This window comes from Felis catus, chromosome F2 (genome assembly GCF_018350175.1).
Source record: "Felis catus isolate Fca126 chromosome F2, F.catus_Fca126_mat1.0, whole genome shotgun sequence".
NCBI lineage: Eukaryota > Metazoa > Chordata > Mammalia > Carnivora > Felidae > Felis > Felis catus.
This window is the reverse complement of record NC_058385.1, coordinates 23,564,498-23,580,456: the sequence shown is the minus strand read 5'-3', so window position 1 is coordinate 23,580,456 and position 15,959 is coordinate 23,564,498. Positions and strand designations below refer to the sequence as shown.

The window sequence follows — 15,959 nt, the reverse complement described above, 5'->3', positions numbered from 1 at the left end:
AAGCTAATATCTCATGAGTCTGGGATATATTGATGGAATTACACCTTGACTCTTAATCTCTGACTCCATGCTTTATTGGTCTGACTTTACATTTGCCACAAGGTCCTGATTCTAATTCAATTCCCTTACCAATTATGGTGTAAACCTGGACTTCCTGCTTGACTGGGACCCAAACACCATGCCTGAATATTGCCAAAATGTTCTTAATGAGACTAAAAATGTTTCTGTGGAAACTCAAACCAAGTGGGATCTGTTTCAAATGCTTCTTGAGACTGTAATGCACCTCCATTGTTGGCTGCACTTGTGAATTTTGCCTAGAGATCCCAGCCATGGTGTCCACTCTCTGAAGTAAGTTCCATGGGTAATCATTGCAGTCCCAGGTCATGTATCTTCTTGAAAGTTGTGATGTCAACAGATCACGACTATGAGGGCCAGCCCAGAGCCAGGCCTTTCTTGTAGTCTTTATCCTACATTTTCTCTTTTTTACTCTTTCTCTCTCACCTGCAGTCTAGCAGTCATATTCTGTCTTGCTTCATAATCAAAATCATATGTATTTCAACATCTAACCTATGTCTCTAACTTCACAAGCAGCCATGCCATCCTAATCATCACTTATAAACATTCCAACCTTACTGTCTCCATGAAAAGATGCTTATTCTTATGCCCCTCTATGTTAATTGCAGTATTATTTATGATAGCCAAGATATGGAAGAAACCCAAGTGTTCATTGGTAGAGGAATGGATAATGGATAAGAAAAAAGATACACACACACACACACACACACACACACACACACACACACACACACGGAATATTACTCCGTCATAAAAAAACAAAATCTTGCCATTTGCAACAATGTGAATAGAACTAGAGGGTATAATGCTAAGTAAAATAAGTCAGTCAGAAAAAGACAAATACCATGTAATTTACTCATATGTGGATTTTAAGAAAAAAACAACCAAACAAGACAAAAAGAGACAAAAAAAAGGACAAAAAACCACTCTTAAATATAGGTTGTCGGGGGAGGTGGGTGGAGGGAGGGGTGAAATAGGTGAAGGGGATTAAGAGTACGTTCATCATGAGCAATGATGTATAGAATGTTGAATCACTATACTGTACACTGGAAACTAATATAACACTGTATGCTGTTACATTGGATTAGAAAATTAATTTTTTAAAAGATGCTTATGCTTTCCCTTCTTTTTTCACAGCTCTACCTCTCCCTTAAGACCCATTTTAAATCATCCCCTCCCAATCTCCTTTCATTTGCTTTTATTTGTATGTCTACTTCAGCATGTATCACAACTAGCCTTAGATCATAAGTAATTATATGTATCTATATAATTCTATAATTACATTTGTCTGTTTCCCTTACAGACTGTGGAACACTGGACAATATTTTTAATACCTATAAATCTCAGTCTTGGGCCTTGTGCATAGCAGAGTTGTAAATATTTACTGAGTTTAAGTTGTGTGATGGAGGGGAAAAGATAGGATTGAATACTGGCTATACCACTTATCTACCTGCTACCCCACATGCCTGCTGTGTGACCTTGGCCAAGTCATTTAATTTCTTTGAGTTTCTCAGCAGCAAAATTGGGAATAATTGGGAATAAACTGCCTTGCCAGTTTATTATTAAATGACATGATATGTTTAAGTGCACTTAGCATATAGTAGTCTCATAGTAGAAACAATTTAAGTCTTATTTATTTAAGTCATCTCTCCATCCAATGCTGGGCTTGAACCCACAACCTCAAGATCAAGAGCCAGACACTCTTCTGACTGAGCCAGCCAGGCACCTCTAGTAGATTTGTTTTTAATATAAAGTTTCCTAAGTATAAAACAGAGAATAGAACTAACAGATGAAATGATGAGTTTCCCAGGAATAAATGATCGGAAAGTTCTTATGCTAGAAATCCCATCATTTTATGTTTTGATTTAAAATTATCAAATATAGGGGCACCTGGGTGGCTCAGTAGGTTGAGCGTCCAACTTCAGTTCAGGTCATGATCTCATGGTTCATGAGTTCCAGCCATACATAGGGCTCTGTGTTGACAGCTCAAAGACTGGAGCCTGCTTCGGATTCTGTCTCTTTCTCTCTCTGCCCCTCCCCCACTAGTGCTCTGTTTATCTCTCTCTCTCAAAAATAAACATTAAAAAAATTCTTTTAAATAAATAAAATTATCAAATCATATTACAGTGGGGTATTTTAAGATATTAATCTCTGGTCTCACTACTTACATGCCATCACCAACAGTAAATGCTATTTCATATAATTTAGCATCAACCTGATAGGAAATTTGAAGTGACTATAAGTAAATAATTTCCATCAGGATATAATTGGATAGGCAAATTATTTCTAACCGATGAAACATTTTCCACTAACTGCTGTGGAAGCTGGATGTTCTACTACAAACAAGAGTGGGGTTGCTTTAGAGCATTCATACTACCAGGCCTTAATTCTGTATCTAGTCTGGCTGTACTCTCCACATAGGGAATTCTTTTTCCCTTGGCTCTTCACGTGGCTTACTGTTTCTCAGGTTTCATGTCCCAACTTGAATATCAATCACAGGTATTTCCTGTGGCTACCCTATCCAAATGAGGTACCACTCCCTGCCTAACTCTATTATTTTTTTTATATACCAGTCTCTTTGTTTCCTTCCTAGCAATTGGTAAAGTGTAATTGTTTATGTATTTGTTCAATCAGCCTGTCTCCCTCTATACACTATAAGTACCATGAAGGAAGGAACCATGTCCCTCTGGGTTACAGCTGATCACCAGAGCTAGTGCATAATAGGTACTCAGTGAATAACTAATGGACTGATTAACTTAACAATGTAAATAAACTTATTGCTCACCACTACCCTGTTTACCTCAACAACTTCTTCATTCAACTTTTAGTTGGCTGAAGAGCTCTCAGAACTAAATTCCACGAGTTTTTACTTCAATGGTTCTAAAATTTGGGGCCACATTTTCTCTTCCGCAAGGGTTTTTTAGATATTGATCTACAGTTTTTTAGTGCCAGAATGGAGAATTCTGATGCCAAACTGATTTATTCTTCTTAATTTTGTAAGGCAATATCTATAGGAGTTTTTCTTTATGTTTAAATTCTAGTATTGTTATGAGGCTATGTGTCTCTGCTGATTGATCTGTATTACCTTTCCAAAAAATTTCATTAGAATACATTTTTAACTTTTCCCAATTTTTTATAAGAATTTCAAGCTTTGAGAAAACAATACTACAATGAACACCTGTATACTCTTTACTTAGATTTATCAGTTAACATTTGCCACATATGCTTTATCTGTCTTTATATATATATATATAAAGTTTGTTTTAAAAAATTGGCTCATGCAGTATGGGGGCTGGCAAGTTTGAAATCCATAGGGCAGACTGGCAGGCTAGATATTCAGGTAGAAATTGATGCTACAGTCTTGAGGCAAGATTTCTTCTTGAGGAAAGCCTCAGTTTTTGCTCTTAAAAGCCTTCAAGTGATCAGATGGGGTCCCACTCAGATTATCAAGGATAATATCTTCTATATAAAGTCAACAGGATCGTACATATTTATCACATCTACAAAATACTGTTACAGCAACATTAGAATGTGATTAAATAACTGGGTACTATATACACTAGCTGAGATGACACATGAAATTAGCTATCAAAATTATCTCCACATTTCTCTATGTAGCTATAGCTCTTTATGTAGAATACATATACATATGTGTGTGTAAAATTTGTAATTTTGACTGACCATTTGAAAATTGCAGAAATCCTGACACCTTTACCCAGGTGTCCTAAAGACTATTCTCATATATAACCACAATACAGTGAGTAAAATAACTTCAATACAGTTAAATTAAAATTTCCCCAATTGTCATATTTTAAATCTAGCATTTACTAAAGATTACTTATTGCCTTTTTTTGTCTTTTTACTCTTCTTTCTCCCTTCCTTCCTTCCTTCCTACCTTACTTTAAACTCTATAGTCAATGTGGGACTCAAACTCATGACTTTGAGATTAAGAGTTACATGCTCTACTAAGCCAGCTAGGCACCTCATCATTTTACTCTTTAATTCTTGCACAATCCTCTTCTGTTACACTTGTCGCGCTGACTTTTTTTTTTTTTAATGCTGACATTTTTTTTTTAAGAGCCCTGGCCAACAGTGTTAATGAATGTCTTGCAATCTGGATTTGACTGATTGTTTCCTCATGATTAGATTCAGGTTAAAATTTTAGTCAAAGAACACTAAATAAGGAATGCTGTATATTTACCATTAAATCCCACTAGGAGGCATATAATATCAGTTTGTCTCTTCATTGGTAATACTGTTTGGTTCATGCAGTATCAGCTAAATATCTCTATTAGCAAAGAATATGCCTTACCCTTTGAAATTTATAAGTAATCTAAGGGTTGGTCATTTGTGACTATCCTCTTCTTCAGCAACATTTTATCTAATGGTATTAGTGTCCATTGATGATCTTTGCCTGAATCAGTTATTACACTGGTAGTTACAAAATGGTGATTTTCTAATGATCATTACTTCCTCATTTATTAGCCAACATTCTTCTATAAAAAAGAAGTTTCCCCTTTCCCTTTTCTTTTGGAGCACTGTTATGATTTATGGATTTTTTCTAATATTTTATGATTCATTACCATAATTATTCTTTTTTATAACCAAAATATACCAATATGATGAGTGGGAACCCCTTCAAAATAGGATACTAGTTCCTTTTTACATGTCCCCATTATTATGTGTATACTTACTTTTTGTCACAATGATATGTTTTTGGCTAAGCTTGAGCTTTCCGTGCCCCAAACTTCCTTTTAGTGAGGAATAATACTTGAAACCAAGTCCTGTGCTCATTGTTACTGGATTATCATTAGTTCTATGCCCTATCAGTGAGTAGAGCTAGAGTATGTATGCATGTTTGTGTGTGTTTGTCTTTCTCTCCTTTTTTCATATGCATAGGATAGCATGATGTATCCTCTTCCATGCCTTGCATTTTTTCACTTAATCATTCCATGTACATTCAAAGAGATCTTTCTCATTATTTTTATAGTTACACAGTATTCCATTGTGTAATTGCACCATAGTTTATGAACTGTTCTACTATGGATAGACTCTTATATTGTTCCAATAATTTTGTAGTATAAATAATTCCATAAGTAACCTTGTAGAAATTTTATGTTATATTTGTGGAGGGGTAAATCAGTGTGAATTTCCTGAAGCAGGAACGCTGGAACAAAGGGTAAATGCATGTTTACTGTTGCTAGATATTGCCAAATTCCCCTCCAGAGAGGTTGTACCATTTTTCATTCCCAACAACAATGTATAAAAGTGCCTGTTTTCCCACACTATTTTAATTTCTACCAATCTGAGAGCTGAGAAATGGTATCTCAGTGCAGTTTTACTTTGTGTTTCTTTTCTTTTCTTTTTTTTTTTAATGTTTATCTGTGAGAGACAGAGAGAGAGAGAGCATGAGCAGGGGAGGGGCAGGGAGAAAGGGAGACAAGAATCCGAAGCAGGCTCCAGGCTCCAGCTGTCAGCACAGATCCCCACGCGGGGCTCAAACTCACGAACCACGAGATCATGACCTGAGCTGAAGTCAGATGCTTAGCCGACTAGGCCACTCAGGCACCCCTGTGTTTCTTTTCTTATGAGTATAGGTGAACAGTTTCTCATGCATTGAAGGTCCTTTCTCTTTTTTTTCTGTAAGCTGTCCATTCATGTCTTTTGACCATTTGCCAGTCAGGTGTTTGGTCTTTTTATCTCCCTTTATTTTTAAGTTATTTAGATATTAGGGACATTATTTCTTCATCTAGGATTTCCATATTTTCTCCCACTTTGTCATTTGTCTTTTGATTTTGTTCATGGTGCTTTACTTCTAGTAAATATGTGATTTCATTTTTTACATTTAGATCTTCAATTCATTTGGAAATTATTATGCTATATATTGTGAGGAATAGATCCAATTTTATGTTTTTTCAAATGGCTGTCTAGTTATCTCAATACCATTTATTAAAACATCCATCTTTTCTCTGGTGGAGTGAGATACCAGTTTTCACATATTAAATTTTCATACATATTTTGGTCTCTTTCTGGATTTTCTACTCTGTTATACTGATTTGCCTATTCGCATACCAGTACCATGCACTTAAAAAAAAATGTCTATTTATTTATTTTGAGAATGCAAGCATGAGTGTGCATGCATGCAGGGGAGAAGCAGAGAGAAAGGGAGAGAGAATCCCAAGCAAGCACCACACTCAGCACGGAGCTCCATGAGGGGCTTAATCTCACGAACCATGAGATCATGACTTGAGCTGAAATCAAGAGTCAGACACTTAACCAACTGAGCCACCCAGGCTCCCCCATGTACTTTTAATTAAAGTTTTATTGTGTCTGGTAAGGCTAATCTGCCATTATTATCTTTTTCTCTTTGTGTAGCTATTCCTGCATGTGTATTTTCTCATGAATGCCCTTTAGGATCAACCTACATAGTTCCAGGGGAAAAGATTATTATTTTTATTCAAATCACATTAAGTTTATATATTAACTTAAAGAAAACTGGGATATTTTTAAACTAATACATTTTATTTTTTTAGAGGAGCTTTGGGTCCACAGCAGAAAGTACAGAGTTCCCACACACACACCTGGCCCCACACATGTATACCTCCCTCAGTTAGTGACATCTTGCACCACATTGTACATTTACACAGTTGTACACAATGTACCACATGGGACATTTACTAAAATCAATGAACCTATATTGACACATAATTACCGCACAAAGTCAATAATTTACATTAGGTTTCATTCTTGGTGTTGGACACTCTATGGGTGTTAGATAAATGTATAACGATATGTATTCACCACTGCAGTATCATACACAATAGTTTCTCTGCCCTAAAATAAGATTCTGTGCTCTGCCTATTCATTCCTCCCTCCCCCTAACCCCTGGCAACCACTGATCTTTTAACTGTCTCCATAGTTATGTCTTTTCCGGAATGTCACATAGTTGGAAGCATGCAGTATGTAGCCTTTTCAGATTAGTTTCCTTCATGTAATAATATGTGCTTGTTTCCTCCATGTCTTTTCATGACTTGATAGCTCATTTCTCTTTAGGGTTCCAATAATATTCCAGTGTTTGGATATACCACAGTTTATTCATTTACTCACTGAAGAACATCTCAGTTGCTTCCAAGTTATGGCAATTATGAATAAAACTGCTATAAACACCCATGTGCAGGTTTTTGTGTGGACCTAAGTTTTCAACTCTTTTGGGTAGATATCAAGGAGCACTATTGCTGGATCATATAAGAATTAGTTTAGTTTTGTAGAAACCTCAAACTGTCTTCCAAAGCAACTCTACCATTTTGTATTCCTGCCATCAGTGAATGAAAGTTCCCATTGCTCCACATCCTCTCCAGCATTTGATATGGTTAATATTTCAAATTTTGGGTATTCTAATAGGTGTTTATGACATGTCATTGTTTTAATTTGCAATTCTCTAATGGCATGTGATGTTGAACATCTTTTCATATGCTTACTTGCCATCTGTATATCTTCTCTGGTAAGCTGTCTGTTCAGGTCTTCTGCCCATTTTTTATCTAAGTTGTCATTTTCTTATGGTTGAGTTCCTTGTATATTTGGGAAGACTGTTAAGTTTTTATCAGATGTGTCTTTTGCAAACATTTTCTCCCATGTTGTGGCTTGTCTTATCATTATCTTGAAATCATCTTTTGCAGACAGGAGTTTTAAGTTTTAATGAAGTTCAGCATATCAATTATTTATTTTGTAGATCATGGCTTTAGTGTTATGTTTAAAATGCCATTGCATACCCAATGTTACCTAGATTTTTCCTGTATTATCTTCTAGGAGATTTATAGCTTTGTGTTTTGGATTTAGGTTTATGATCCATTTTGAGTTAATTTTTGCAAAGGATGTAAGATCTGAGTCTTTTTTCTGTGTGGATGTCTAATTCAAGAACCATTTGTTGAAAAGATTATCTTTACTCCATTGTATTGCCTTTGCTCCTTTGTCAAAGATTTGATGACTATATGTGGATGTATTTCTGGGCTCTTTATTCTGTTCCATTTATCTATTGATTACTGTAGCTTTATAGTAAGCCTTAAAGTTGAGCTGTATCAATTCTCTGATTTTGTTTTCCTTCAATAGTGACACAACTATTCTGGATCTTTTCCTCTCCATATAAACTTTAGAATCAGTTTGTCAACAACCACAAAATAACCTGGGATTTTGATTGAGATTGCATTGAATCTGTAAGTCAAATTGGGATGAAGTGACATCTTGACAATATTGAGTCTTCCTACCTATGAACATGGACTATTTCTCCATTTATTATTTCTTTGATATCTTTCATCAGTTTTTAAAAAAGATTTTTAGAACTTTTAATTTTTAATTAATCTCTACACTCAACATGGGACTTAAACTTATAAACCCAAGATCAAGAGTTGCATTCTCTACTGACTCAACCAGCAGGTGTCCCTATCTTTCATCAGTTTTGTAGTTTCCCTTACATAGGTCTTATGTTTCATTACATTCATACATAATTATTTCCTTTTGGGGGTTGCTAATGTAAATCATAATGTGTTTTTAATTTCAAATTCCACTTCCTCTTTGTTAGTATACAGGCCATCTATTTTTGCATATTAACCTTGTATCCTGCAACCTTGCTATAAACACTAATTAGTTCTAGGAGTTTTGTCAGTTATTTTTGGGTTTTCTATATAGATGATTATTTTATCCATGAACAAAGATAGACTCGTTTCTTCCTTCCCAAACCATATATTTTTTATTTCCTTTACTCATTTTATTGCATTAGTAGGACTTCCTGTATGACACTGAAAAACAATGACAAGAAGGACATTCTTGCCTTGTTCCTGATCTTAGAGGGAAAGATTATTAGTCATCATTAAGTATGATATGAGCTATGGGTTTTTTATTTTATTTTATTTTTTAATTTACATCCAAGTTAGTTAGCATATAGTGCAACAATGATTTCAGGAGTAGATTCCTTAATGCCCCTTACCCATTTAGCCCATCCCCCCTCCCACAACCCCTCCAGTAACCCTCTGTTTGTTCTCCATATTTAGAAGTCTCCTATGTTTTGTCCCCCTCCTGTTTTTATATTATTTTTGCTTCCCTTTCCTTGTGTTCATCTGTTCTGTGTCTTAAAGTACTCACATGAGTGCAGTCATATGATATGTCTTTCTCTAATTTCGCTTAGCATAATACCCTCTAGTTCCATTCACATGGTTGCAAATGGCAAGATTTCTTTCTTTTTGATTGCTGAGTAAGACTCCATTGTATATATATATATATACCACATCTTCTTTATCTATTCATCCATTGATGGACATTTGGGCTCTTTCCATACTTTGGCTATTGTTGATAGTGCTGCTACAAACATTGGGGTGCATATGTCCCTTCGAAACAGCATACCTATATCCCTTGGATAAATACCTAGTAGTGCAATTGCTGGGTCGTAGGGTAGTTCTTCTTAATTTTTTGAGGAACCTCCATACTGTTTTCCAGAGTGGCTGCACCAGTTTGCATTCCCACCAGCAGTGCAAAACAGATCCTCTTTCTCTGCATCCTCACCAACATCTGTTGTGGCCTGAGTGGTTAATGTTAACCATTCTGACAGGTGTGAGGTGATATCTCATTGTGGTTTTGATTTGTATTTCCCTGATGATGAGTGATGTTGAGCATTTTTTCATGTGTCGGTTGGCCATTTGGATGTCTTCTTTGGAGAAATGTCTGTTCATATCTTTTGCCCACTTCTTTACTGGATTATTTGTTTTTTGGATGTTGAGTTTCATAAGTTCTTTATAGATTTTAGATACTAACCCTTTATCTGATATGTCATTTGCAAATATCTTCTCCTATTCCGTTGGTTGACTTTTAGTTTTGCTGATTGTTTCCTTCGCTGTGCAGAAGCTTTTTATTTTCATTAGGTCCCAGTAGTTCATTTTTGGTTTTGTTTCCCTTGCCTCTGGAGACGTGTTGAGTAAGAAGTTGCTGCCGCCAAGATCAAAGAGGTTTTTGCCTGCTTTCTCCTCAAGGATTTTGATGGCTTCCTGTCTTACATTGAGGTCTTTCATCCATTTTGAGTTTATTTTTGAGTATGGTGTAAGAAAGTGGTCCAGGTTCATTTTTCTGCATGTCACTGTCCAGTTTTCCCAGCACCACTCACTAAAGAGACTGTCTTTATTCCATTGGACGTTCTTTCCTGCTTTGTCAAAGATTAGTTGGCCATACGTTTGTGGGTCAATTTCTGGGTTCTCTATTCTGTCCCATTGATCCAAGTGTCCATTTTTGTGCTAGTACCATACTGTCTTGATGATTACAGCTTTGTAATATGGCTTGAAGTCCGCTAGCTATGGGTTTTTTATGAATAATTTTTATCAAGCTAAGAAAGTTCCCCTCTATTCCTAGTTTAATGAGAGTTTTTATCATGAATGGGTGTTGGATTTTGTCAAGTGTTTTTTCTGTATTTATTGATATGATCATGTTATTTTTCTTTTTTAGTCTATTGATATGATGGATTACATTGATTTTGAATGTTAACAGTCTTGCAAACCTGGGAAAATTCCTACTTAATCATGGTGAATAACTCTTTATATATTGTTGGATTATACATGCTAATATTTTGTTGAGGACTTTTGCATCTATATTCATGAGAGATATTGGTTTTCTTGTAACACCTTTGTTTGGTTTTGATATTAGGGTGATGTTGGTCTCATAGAATGAGTTAGGACATATTCCTTCTGCTTCTATCTTCTAGGAAACATTGTAAAGAGTTTGTATAATTTCTTTCTTTTTTATTTATTATTTTTAAGGTTTTTAAAAAATTTATTTATTTTGAAAGATAGAGAGCAAGCAAGCAGAGGAAGAGCAGAGAGAGAATCCCAAGCAGGCTCCGTGCTGTCAGCACAGAACCCGACGTGGGGCTCAAACTCACAAAACTATGAGATCATGACCTGAGCTGAAACCAAGAGTGGGACGCTTAACTGACTGGGCCACCCAGGTGCCCCTGTATAATTTATTTCTTAAATGGTATAATTCACCAGTGAATCCATCTGGGCCCGTGCTTTCGGTTTTGTAAGGTTATTAATTATTGATTCCATTTCTTTAATAGATGGAGGACGATATTTATTTAAAGAGAGCATGTGTGAGTGGGGAAAGGGAGAGAGAATCTTAATCAGGGTCCACACCCAGTGCAGAGCCCAACGTGGGGCTCGATCTCATGTCTGTGAGATCATGACCTGAGCTAAAATCAAGAGTCAAACACTTAACCAACTAAGCCACCCAGGTGACCCAATGTAGGACTACTTAGATGTCTATTACTTCTTGGGTGAGCTTTGGCAGAGTATGTCTTTCAAAAAATTGGTCCCTTTCATCTTGGCCCTCAAATTTGTGGGTACAGAGTTGTTCATAATAATATTCCTTTATTTTCCTTCTAATGTGCATGGGATTTGTAGTGATGTTCCTTCTTTCATTTATGGTATTAGTAATATGTGTTTCTTTTCTTAGGTAGTCTGGCTTTAGGCTTATTGATATTATTTATTTTATCAAAGAACCATATTTGGTTTTGTTGATTTTATTGATTTCTTATTTTCAATTTCATTGATTTTTGCTCTAATTTTTATTATTTCTTTCTTTTGTTTACCTTGGATTTAATTTACTTTTCTTTTTCTAGTTTCTAAAGGTGGAAAATTTTATTGAATTTAGACCTTTTTTCTTTTCTAATATGTGTATTTGATGCTGTAAATTTCTCTAAGTACTGCTTACACTGCATCCCATAAATTTTGGTAAGATGTAGTTTCGTTTAGTTCAAAATATTGTAAACATTTATCTTGCAGTTTCTTCTTTGACCCATGCATTATTCAGAATTGTGTTGATTAATCTTCAACTATTTTGAGATTTTCCAGGTATCTTTATGTTGTTTCTAGGGGTTTTTTTTAAGTTTATTTTGAGGAAGAGAGAGAGAGGGTGCATGCATGGGTGGGGGAGGGACAGAGAGGGAGAAAGAATCTCAAGCAGGCTCCACACTGACAGTGAGTAGCCCGATTCAGGGCTCTAACTCACAAACCACGAGATCATGACCTGAGCTGAGATCAAGAGTTGGACTCTTAACAGACTGAGCCACCTAGGAGCATTTTTCTTCCTAGTTTAATTCCATTGTTGTTTAAAATCAGACACTTGGGGCGCCTGGGTGGCGCAGTTGGTTAAGCGTCCGACTTCAGCCAGGTCATGATCTCGCGGTCTGTGGGTTCGAGCCCCGCGTCAGGCTCTGGGCTGCTGGCTCAGAGCCTGGAGCCTGTTTCCGATTCTGTGTCTCCCTCTCTCTCTGCCCCTCCCCCGTTCATGCTCTGTCTCTCTCTGTCCCAAACATAAAAAAATAAACGTTGAAAAAAAATTAAAAAAAAAAATAAAATAAAAAAAAATAAAATCAGACACTGTATGACTTCCATTCTTTCAAATTTGTTAAGGTGTGGTTTAAGGCCAAGTACATGGTCTCTCTTGGTGAATGTTCCATGTGAATTTGAGAAGAATATGTATTTAGCTGTTGTTGGATGAGATAGTCTATAAATGTTAATTCATCCAGTTGATTGGTGGTTATGTTGAATTCAACTATATTCTTAATTATTTTCTGCCTGCTGGATTTGTCCATTTCTAAGGGAGGGGTGTTGAAATCTCAAATAGTGAATTCATCTATTTCTCCTTGCAGTTCTATCAGTTTTTGCTTCACATATTTTGACGCTATTTTAAAGTGCATACACATTAAGGATTTTTATGTTCTCCTGAAGTATCGATCCTTTTATCATTATGTAATACCCCTTTTTATCCCTGATAAGTTTCCTGACTCTGAAATTTGCTCTGTTTAGAATTAAACAGTTACTCCAGCTTTCTTCTGATTTGTGTTAACATGATATATCTTTCTCTATTCATTTCCGTTTAATCTGTAAGTGTCTTTGTATTTAAAGTATGTTTGTTGTACATAGCATATAGTTGTATCCTGTTTTTTGATCCACCTTGATAATCTCTGTCTTATTTAAAGTGATTGTTGATAAAAGTTGGATTAAGGTCCACCATATTTTTTCACTGTTTTCTACTTGTTTCCATTCTTTGTTCCTATTTTTGTTTCCCTTGTTTATGCCTTTATGGTTTTAACTAAGCATTTTATTTTTATTATTATTATTTTTTTATGTTTATTTTTATTTTTGACAGAGATGGAGACAGAGCATGAGCGGGGGAGGGGCAGAGAGAGAGGGAGACACAGAATCTGAAGCAGGCTCCAGGCTCTGAGCTGTCAGCACAGAGCCCGACGCAGGGCTCGAACTCACAGACTGTGAGATCATGACCTGAGCCGAAGTCAGACACTCAACCGACTGAGCCACCCAGGCGCCCCTAACTGAGCATTTTATAGGATTCCATTTTCTTTCCTTCCTAAGCAGTGTGTGTGTGTGTGTGTGTGTGTGTGTGTGTGTTAGTTTTTTAGTGATTATCCTACAGTTTGCACATTTACAACTAATCCAAGTCCACTTTCAAATAACACTATACTGAATCAAGAGTAGTGCAAGTTAATTTATAATAACAAAATAATCCTAACTCATCCCTTCCATCCTTTGTATCATTGCTGTCATTTATTTCACCTATACATAAGTTTGTATAAATATATATGCACATACATAATTGAATACATTGTTACCATTATTAGTTTGAACAAACTTATCTTTTAGATCAACTAAGAAAAACAAAAATGAAAGTTTACATTTTACCTTCACTTATTCCTTCTATGTCTTCTTTATGCAGTTACAAGTTTTTGATCTATATCATTTTCTTTCTCTCTGAAGAACTTCATTTAACATTTCTTGCCAGGCAGGTCTACTGGCAATAGATTCCCTTTTGTCTGAGAAAGTCTTTGTTTCTCTTTCCCTTTTGAAGGATAATTTCACAAGATACAGAATTGTAGTTTGGTCGTTTTTCCCTCTCAACAATTTAAATATTTCAGCCCATTCTCTTCTTGCTTGTATGGTTTCTAAGAAGTTGAATATAATGCTTTTCTTTGTTCCTTTATAGGCTGTCTTCCCCTTGTGGCTTCTTTTAAGATGTTTTCCTTTATCTTTGATTTTCTGCAGTTTGAATATGTTATGCCTACACTTAAATTTTTTTGTTTTTGTTTTTTTGGCATTTACCCTGCTTGGTATTCTCTGAGTTTCCTGGACCTGTGGTTTGGTGTCTAACATTAATTTGGAGACGTTCTTAGCCATTCCTGCTTCAGTATTGCTTCTGTTCCTTTCTTTCTTCCTTTTTCTTCTGGCGTTCCTATTACTTATACGCTACACCTTTTGTAGTTGTCCCACAGTTCTAGGATATTCTGTTCTGGTTTCTTTTTAGTCTTTTTTTTCTCTTTGCTTTTCAGTTTTGGAAGTAAGTTTCTACTGTCATATCCTCAAGCTCAGAAGTTCTTTCCTCAGCCATGTTCAGTCCTCTCATGGGCTCCTCAAAAACATTCTTCATTTGTTACAGTGTTTTTGATCATTAACATTTCTTTTTGATTCTTTCTTAAAATTTTCATCTCTTTGCTTAATTACCCATCTGTTCTTGCACGTTGTATACTTTTTCCTTTAAAGTTTTTGGTATTTAATCATATTAAAAAAAAATTCCTGCTCTGATAGTCCCAACATTCCTGCCATATCTAACTCTAGGTCTTACATTTATTCAGTCTCTTTAAACAATTATCCTCCTAGCACAGGAATGTGTTCACAAACCCAAAAAACTCTTTCTGGGGTTTTTATGGAGATATCATCATGCAGGCATGTTCAATTACTAACTCAATATTCAGTGCCTCTCACCTCTCTGGGGGTTTGGAGAGTTGGACTGGCATTCTAGGCTCCTAGTCAAGGCTTGATCTTTTTGCCCATCAGCTGCCATCCTGAATATATACAGGGGCCTGTCAAGAGTTAACATATGATGGGGGCGCCTGGGTGGCGCAGTCGGTTAAGCGTCCGACTTCAGCCAGGTCACGATCTCGCGGTCCGTGAGTTCGAACCCCGCGTCAGGCTCTGGGCTGATGGCTCAGAGCCTGGAGCTTGTTTCCGATTCTGTGTCTCCCTCTCTCTCTGCCCCTTGCCCGTTCATGCTCTGTCTCTCTCTGTCCCAAAAATAAAAAAAATAATAAAATTAAAAAACGTTGAAAAAAAAAAAGAGTTAACATATGATGTTCTATCACTGAGAAAATTCCAAGGGACTTAGGAGCTTTGTGTCAGGAACCAGAAACAGAGGCAAAATATATATTTTTTATTGTACTACATATTTTAAAATATTTTTTGTTCCATTTTTTGCTTTTTTTCAGAAGTCATCAATTATGGCTATATATTTATATATATGAATATTTTTATGTCTTCCATATCTATCATTTCTTCTCTACTCTTTTTTAAAAATGAATATCCAGTCTGTGTTGTTTTTTTTTTGTTATTTATTTATTTATTTATTTATTTATTTATTTATTTATTTTGAGGGTGGGGTGGGCAGGGGGGTGAAGAGAGAAAATCCCAATCAGGCTCCGTGCTATCAGGACGGAGCCCAATGTGGGGCTCAAACCCACAGCAGTGAGATCATGACCTGAACAAAAACCAAGAGTAGGACACTTAGCCAACTGAGCAACCCAGGCACCCCCAATCTGTTTTAATTTTCTATTGTCTCAAAAATGTCTGTTTAAAACTGAGGGTGGATGGGGGGTGAGAGGGAGGGGAGGGTGGGTGATGGGTATTGAGGAGGGCACCTTTTGGGATGAGCACTGGGTGTTGTATGGAAACCATTTTGACAATAAATTTCATATATTGAAAAAAATGTCTGTTTATAGTTTGTTTGGATCAGGTTCTACACAAGTTTATAAAACTACATTTATTTAATATCCTCTTATC

At 36.0% G+C, this 15,959-nt stretch overlaps 1 long non-coding RNA gene across 4 annotated transcripts in view; it reads right to left on the bottom strand.

Moving 5' to 3' along the window:
- The window catches only part of LOC102899236, a 61,509-nt gene that overhangs the window by 35,932 nt on the left and 9,618 nt on the right, over positions 1 to 15,959 (bottom strand). Inside the window, exon 5 of one of the 4 annotated variants that reach the window (XR_006592714.1) lies at positions 2,085 to 3,585. The exons of 2 other annotated variants lie outside the window; for them this stretch is intronic. This is a non-coding gene — a long non-coding RNA (uncharacterized LOC102899236). Of the gene's footprint in view, positions 1 to 2,084; positions 3,586 to 15,959 lie in introns of those variants that run through there. One more of the 4 variants, XR_002739435.2, reaches the window with a different exon arrangement.